Source organism: Tamandua tetradactyla, chromosome 4, assembly GCF_023851605.1.
Source record: "Tamandua tetradactyla isolate mTamTet1 chromosome 4, mTamTet1.pri, whole genome shotgun sequence".
NCBI classification, from domain to species: domain Eukaryota; kingdom Metazoa; phylum Chordata; class Mammalia; order Pilosa; family Myrmecophagidae; genus Tamandua; species Tamandua tetradactyla.
In genome coordinates, this window is record NC_135330.1 from 147,344,371 (window position 1) to 147,351,407 (window position 7,037).

Sequence of the window (7,037 nt, forward strand, 5' to 3'; positions counted from 1 at the left end):
GCCCTCATTAAAAGGTCCTACTTACATGAGTCCTCACCCACAGAAATGGGTTAAATCTAAGAAAATGTTTTTTCTGTGTGCATACAGCTTCAAATCCTCACACTCTTCCTTTTCAGAGCTTCCAGGCTATATTGGATTGTTTACTTTTTTTTCACATGTGCTTTATAATCAAACTGTGTTCTTAAAAAATAAAAATTGACATTTGTTATTTGTACTGCATTAAAATTTTAAATTAACTTTGCAAAAATTTGTATCTTTTCAGCACTGAATCTTACTCTTCTATTTTTTTTCTTATGTGTTTTCAGGGGCAGTTTATAATTGTCTGCATATATATGTTGCACATTTCTTTTTAGTTCTATCTTTTTTGTTGCCCTTTAAAAATAGTATTTTAAAATTACATTTTTTGTTTGTTTGTTGTAGTTAAGAAAGCCATTTATTTTGTTTCTCAAATTTCTACCCAGCTACTCTGTGTCTGAGCTTTTCTATTTTTTAGGAGTGGTTTTCGGGTGAGTTTTCTAGATACTAATAATTAACGTTTTACTTTCTTCTTTTCAATTTTTAGACCCTAAACTTCATTATTATTTCTTTTGCCAGTAACTCCACTACAGTGATAAATTATGGTGGTGGGAATTGGCAGAATTGTCTGTTCCTGGCTTTGAGAATGTTTCTAAAGTTTGATCATGTTGATTTTGGGACTGACAGATATATTTTCCATGGTAAAGAAATAGCCATGTATTTCTATTTCATTGAATTTTTTTTTATTATTAAAAGTAGTTGTTGAAACTTAACCCCACAAAGGATAGGTCAAGCTTACTTAAAATTAGGCCTGAGAGTCACCCCCAAGAGAACCTCTTTTGTTGTCAGATGTGGCCTCTCTCTCCAGCCAACACAACAACCAAACTCACCACCCTTCCCCTGTCTATGTGGGACATAACTCCCAGGGGTGTGGACCTTCCTGGCAATGTGGGACAGAAATCCTGGAATGAGCTGAGACTCGACATCAAGGGATTGAAAAATCCCCTAGAATGACCTGAGACTCAGCATCAGGGGATTGAGAAAACCTTCTCGACCAAAAGGAGAAAGAGTGAAATGAGACAAAAAAAAAAGTGTCAACGGCTGAGAGATTTCAAACAGAGTCGAGAGGTTATCCTGGAGGTTATTCTTATGCGTTAAATAGATATCACCTTGCTGGTCAATATGTAGTGGAGAGGCTGGAGGGAACTGCCTGAAAATGTGGAGCTGTGTTCCGGTAGCCATGTTTCTTGAAGATGATTGTATAATGATATAGCTTTCATAATGTGACTGTGTGATTATAAAAACCTTGTGTCTGATGCTCCTTTTATCTACTTTATCAACAAACGAGTAAAACATATGGAATAAAAATAAACAATAGGGGGAATAAATGTTAAAATAAATTTAGAGTGAAATGCTGGTGATCGGTGAGGCGGAGGGGTGGGGGTAAGATATATATGAATTTTTTCTGTTTTCTTTTTATCTCTTTTTCTGAATAGATGCAAATGTTCCAAGAAATGACCATGATGATGAATATGCAACTATGTGATGATATTGTGAATTACTGATTGTATATGTAGAACAGAATGATCAAAAGTTATGAATGTTTGCATTTGTTTGGTGTCTTTTGGTATTTAAAAAAATTTTTTTAATTAATTAAAAAAGTAGTTGTTGAATTTGTCAGCATTTATGGAGATCATTATTTGATTCATGTTCAAATTTCTAAATCTTCATTTTTTTATTGTGATACTGGATTCTCTTTGCTATCATTTATTTAAGACTTTTGCACTGATATTCATAAGTAAATCAGTATATATGAGTAGGTAGTTTTTGTGCAATTATTTTTCAGGTTTGGTATCAATGTTTACTCAGTTCAATATTTACTCTAAATAAGTTTTTGTTCTTTCTTAATGCACTAGAATAAACAGCACTAGAATTATATGATCTTGAAAGGTTTGGTTAAATTCCCCTGAAACTATTTAGGTCTGGGGCTTTTGAGGTCTTTTTTTCTTCCCTTATTTCTTTTTCTTTTTTTCTTTTTTTTTTTTTTACATGGGCAGTCACCGGGAATTGAACCCTGGTCCTCTGGCATGGCTGGCAAGCATTCTTGCCTGCTGAGCCACCGTGGCCCGCCCAACCCCCTTATTTCTTTTATGCTAATTGATCCATTTAAATTTTCTCTCTTCAGGGGTCAGTATTTGTAAATTAGTTTTCCTAGAAAATTAACCTTTCATTTAGGTTTTCTTTCTTTCCCTTTTTTCTTGTACACATTTGACAAACTAGTCTCAAGATTCTTTCAAGTTTCCTGTTTCTTGATTATTTCCCCTGTATCGTCTTTTATTTTTTGTACTTTGTGTCCTTTTTTCTTAATTATATTAGCTAGTGGCTTATTTATTTCACTGATTTTTTCACATTACCAACTGTACAATTGTACTTCTGAGTTCTTTTTTTTTTTGGCATGGGCAGGCTCCAGGAATTGAGCTGGGATCCCCGGCATGGCAGACAAGAATTCTGCCACTGAGCCACAGTTGTACCACCCTGAGTTCTATTATCTTTAACTTTTCTAATTCACCAGTTTTTGCTTTTTTTCTGTGTTAACACTTTTATTCTGTTTTCCCTTATTTTTATTATTTCATATCATACTCATGAGTAGGGTGCTAGATTTATTTATTTTCATTTTCACTAATATAACTACTAATGATAAGAATTCTTTTTTCCCCCCTATTATTTATTTTTATCCCATATGTTCTACTCATCCGTTGTCAAGGTCGATAAAATGAGCATCAGACACAAGGTTTTCACAATCACACAGTCACATTATGAAAGCCGTATCATTATACAATCATCATCAAGGAACATGGCTACTGGAACACAGCTCTACAATTTCAGGCAGTTCCCTCCAGCTTCTCCATTACATCTTGAATAACAAGGTGATACCTACTTGATGCATAAGAATAACCTCCAGGAAAACCTCTCGACTCTGTTTGGAATCTCTCAGCCATTGACACTTTGTCTCATTTCACTCTTCCCCCTTTTGGTTGAGAAGGTTTTCTCAATCCCTTGATGCTGAGTCTCAGCTCATTCTAGGATTTCTATCCCACATTGCCAGGAAGGTCCACACCCCTGGGAGTCATGTCCCATGTAGACAGGGGAAGGGTGGTGAGTTTACTTGTTGCGTTGGCTGGAGAGAGAGGCCACATCTGAGTAACAAAAGAAGTTCTCTTGAGGGTGGCGCTTAGGCCTAATTTTAAGTAAGCTTGGCCTATCCTTTCTGAGGTTAACTTTCATATGAACAAACACCAAGACTTGGGCTCAGCCTATAGCTTTGGTTGTCCACACTGCTTGTGAGAATATCAATAATTCAACTTGGGGAGGTTGAATTTTCCCCTGTTCTTACCATTCCCCGAAGGAGGCTTTGCAAATACTCTTTTATTCACTAATCAAATCACTCTGGGATTTATCGGGGCATCACTCTGGACAAACCAACAAAATCTCATGTCCTACTGAAGGTCCCATGTACTTACAGTGTTCAATTAAGCTATCTACATAAGTTATATTAGGAAATGCACTAGTCAAAATATAAATTTTGTACCAAATAAACATTTTTTGCTTTAGTATCACACATAAATTGAAATTTTAAAATATGAATTACCATCTGTTTTCAACATCCTTCAATATTGACATTCCTTTGTTTTCCCTTATGCAAAAACATTTTTTAATTTGTACATTTAGTCCCTATCCTTGTTCACTCTAGGCACTCCTAGATTATACCATCTCAGTCTTTATCATCTATTTTTCCTTCTGAATTCATTTGTGCCTCCAGACGTCCTCCCTCTAGCAGTCTCACATTCAGCTTCACTCAATGTACTGATATTATTGTATTACCGTTAGGTAGTATTCACACAATCATTCTTAACATACAAATATTCCATACATGGTATACAATCAATGGCTCACAATATCATCACATAGTTGTTTATTCATCACCATGATCATTTTTTTTGAACATTTGCATCTTCCAGAAAAAGAATTAAAAATAAAAAACTCATACATATCATACCTCTAACCCCTCCCTCTCATTGACTGCTAGTATTTCCTTCTACCCAATTTATTTTAACCTTTGTTCTCCCTATTATTTGTTTATTTTTTTATCCATATTTTTTACTCATCAGTCCATACCCTAGTTAAAAGGAGCATCAGATACAAGGTTTTCACAATCACATGGTCACATTGTAAAAGCTATATCATTATATAATCATCTTCAAGAACCAAGGCTATTGGAACAACCTCTACAGTTCAGGTACTTCCCTCCAGTCACTTCAATATATCATAAACTAAAAAGGGAATATCTATATAATGCATAAGAATAACCTCCAGGATAACCTCTAGAATCTGTTTGAAGTCTCTCAGGAACTGACACTTTATTTTGTCTCATTTCTCTCTTCCCCGTTTTGGTCAAAAAGGTATTTCAATCCCTTGGTGTTGAGTTCCATCTCATCTTAGGATTTCTGTCGCATGTTGCCAAGGAGATTCACACCCCTGGGAGTTATGTCCCACGTGGGGTAGGGGGGAGTGAGTTCACTTGCTGTGTCAGCTTAGAGAGGCCACATCTGAGCAACAAAAAAGGTTCCCTGGGGGTGACTCTTTTGGCCTAATTTTAAGTAGGCTTAGCCTATCTTTTGTAGGAATAAGTTTCATAGGGGTGACCCCCAAGATCGAGGGCTCAGCCTATTGATTTGATTGTCCCCACCTTTGTGAGAATATCAGAAATTCTCCAAATGGGGAAGCTGAATATTGTCCCCTTTCTCCCCATTCCCCCAAGGGGACTTAGCAAATACTTCTTTATTCACTGTTAAATTTCTCTGGAATTTATCGGGGCATCACATTAACCTGGGCAAACCTAAAAAATCTCATGCCCTATTCAAGATTCCATGTACTTATGGTGTTAACTAAACTGACCATACAAATTAAATTAGGAAATGCACTACCTAAAATATAAATTATGCACTGAATAAACATCTCTCCTTTCAGTCTCACACTGAAGTTGAAGTTTTAAAATATGGATGACATCATCCTTTACCCAGTGTTCTGATATACCTTAGTCCCATTTAGCTCAGCTTCATTCATGTCTCTGATGTCTGATTACTTTTTCAATTTTTTAAACATCAACGAGGAATTTTGTCTTAGCAATAGAGACCTTACTATAGTGTATTATATCAGCTAGGAATTTTAACAGCGACTAGCAAGACAGACCTTATTACGGTGGCTTTAAACACCCTAGGGTCCACTCTCCTAGATAAGAGAAGAAGTGGGCAATCCATATAGATATGGAAGTCCCACAAAGACAATAGGGATCCAAGCCCTTTATATCATTCTACTCTGGCTTCCTTACTACATGGCTTCTATCCTCCAGGTCAGAAGATAGTCACTGGAATTGTAACCATCATATATCCATGTGAGAAATAGAATAAATAGAACAGCAAAGAGCAAAGGGGCTCATGAAAATTTTTGTTATAAAAGTTTCCTAATAAGTAACTTCTACTTACTTCTCTTTGGCCGGAACTTAATTACATGGTCAAACCTATCTTAAAAGGATGCTGAGAAATGGTTTGTTTTTTTTTTGTTTTTTTTTTTTTTTTTGACAGCAAAAAAATGATTTATTCCAAAAGATGGCAGAAATAAGAAATTCATCCTGAAAATAAAGTTTGGTGTAATTCTATCATGTTGGGACAGATCTTCCTTCTGAACATGTTATCATATTGACTGCCCCACTGGAGTCTTGGTTGCCTTGCAGCAGTTTCTGGGCTGGTCTTCAACACTTCGTTGATTCTCACATGTGAGCAGACCAGAGCCATCTTCAAATCCACAGATGCCAAAAACAGAGTACTGTAATTCTCAGAAGAATAGCACCTTTCCTCTCAGAAGACCACATACACATTTTGTAGAGCTGGCACAGGTTGGTTAAATAGGCACATCATTCGTCAAAGTGTAAAGAAGGTAAAAGAAGGCAGAAAAAAAAATACTACATTTTTAAAAAGATGCTCAAATGTAATGTGAATGTTTAAGACAGCTGATGCCCAAGTGAGAGCATCAGGGAAGGTTGTCTGGGGTTGGAGGTGATTTTGCATCTAGAGGAATTCTCTTTATGACCTCAATGACTTGAGCACTGAAGATGTCTTCTTCCTCAAGGCCAATGATGCTTGAGATACCAGATGGTTTCATTTTTCAATTGTGGTCCAAAGAGAGGTTTGGATGTGGGCCAGGATTGCAATCAACCAAAAGAGATAGCAGCAAACTGAACAGATCACCAACATGGTGATGATAACTGCCTGGTGAAGCCCATTAGGGATGAACCAGGGCACAAAGAGGCTGACATAGCCCCAGAACATGCTCATCTCAATGAGAGGCACCATAAGGCTGTTATATTCCATGGTTTCCACCAGAGCTGCCAGCCCCTGCCTCTTCACTTCACTTTGGTCTCACTCCAAGAAACATGTTTTTAAAGATGAGAACATTAGGGTCTTTAGTAAAGTTGTTATTAAAGTTAAGGGGAGAATTGAATAAGCAACCAGCTGTCTCTGCCATGCAGTTCAAGATTTAGTTTGAACCCTTCCAAACAACACAAGTAAAACAATAACATTTTTAAAAAGGAAGTGTATTGACCCATATTTCCAAAACTTAGGTACGTATATATAAGCATAGCTGATCCAGGTGCTCATATAACCATCTGGAAAAGGTCACTTTTATCTCTCTGCCCTGCTTTCATCTGGGTTGTAAATAGGCTTAGCAGACTCCCTTCATGGTAGCAAGTTGGCTACCTGAAATACTAGGATTACATTCTCCCAGTTCAGCAATCCCAGTGGAATGAGATCATCTGATTCTTAATAATTTTGGTATGAGTCATGAGAGGGAGTCATGGTCTATCTGTATCACATGCTCATTTCTGAACCAATCATTGGTGACTGGGAGTGTGTTCTCTGATTCGCTATATCTGGTTCACCAAACTTAGGCCATTCTCAAATAAA

General features: G+C 36.7%; 1 pseudogene; it reads right to left on the reverse strand.

The window, feature by feature from the left end:
- Nucleotides 1-6,196: 6,196 nt before the first annotated feature.
- Nucleotides 6,197-6,443, reverse strand: LOC143679422 (V-type proton ATPase subunit e 1 pseudogene; annotated as a pseudogene).
- Nucleotides 6,444-7,037: the final 594 nt, after the last annotated feature.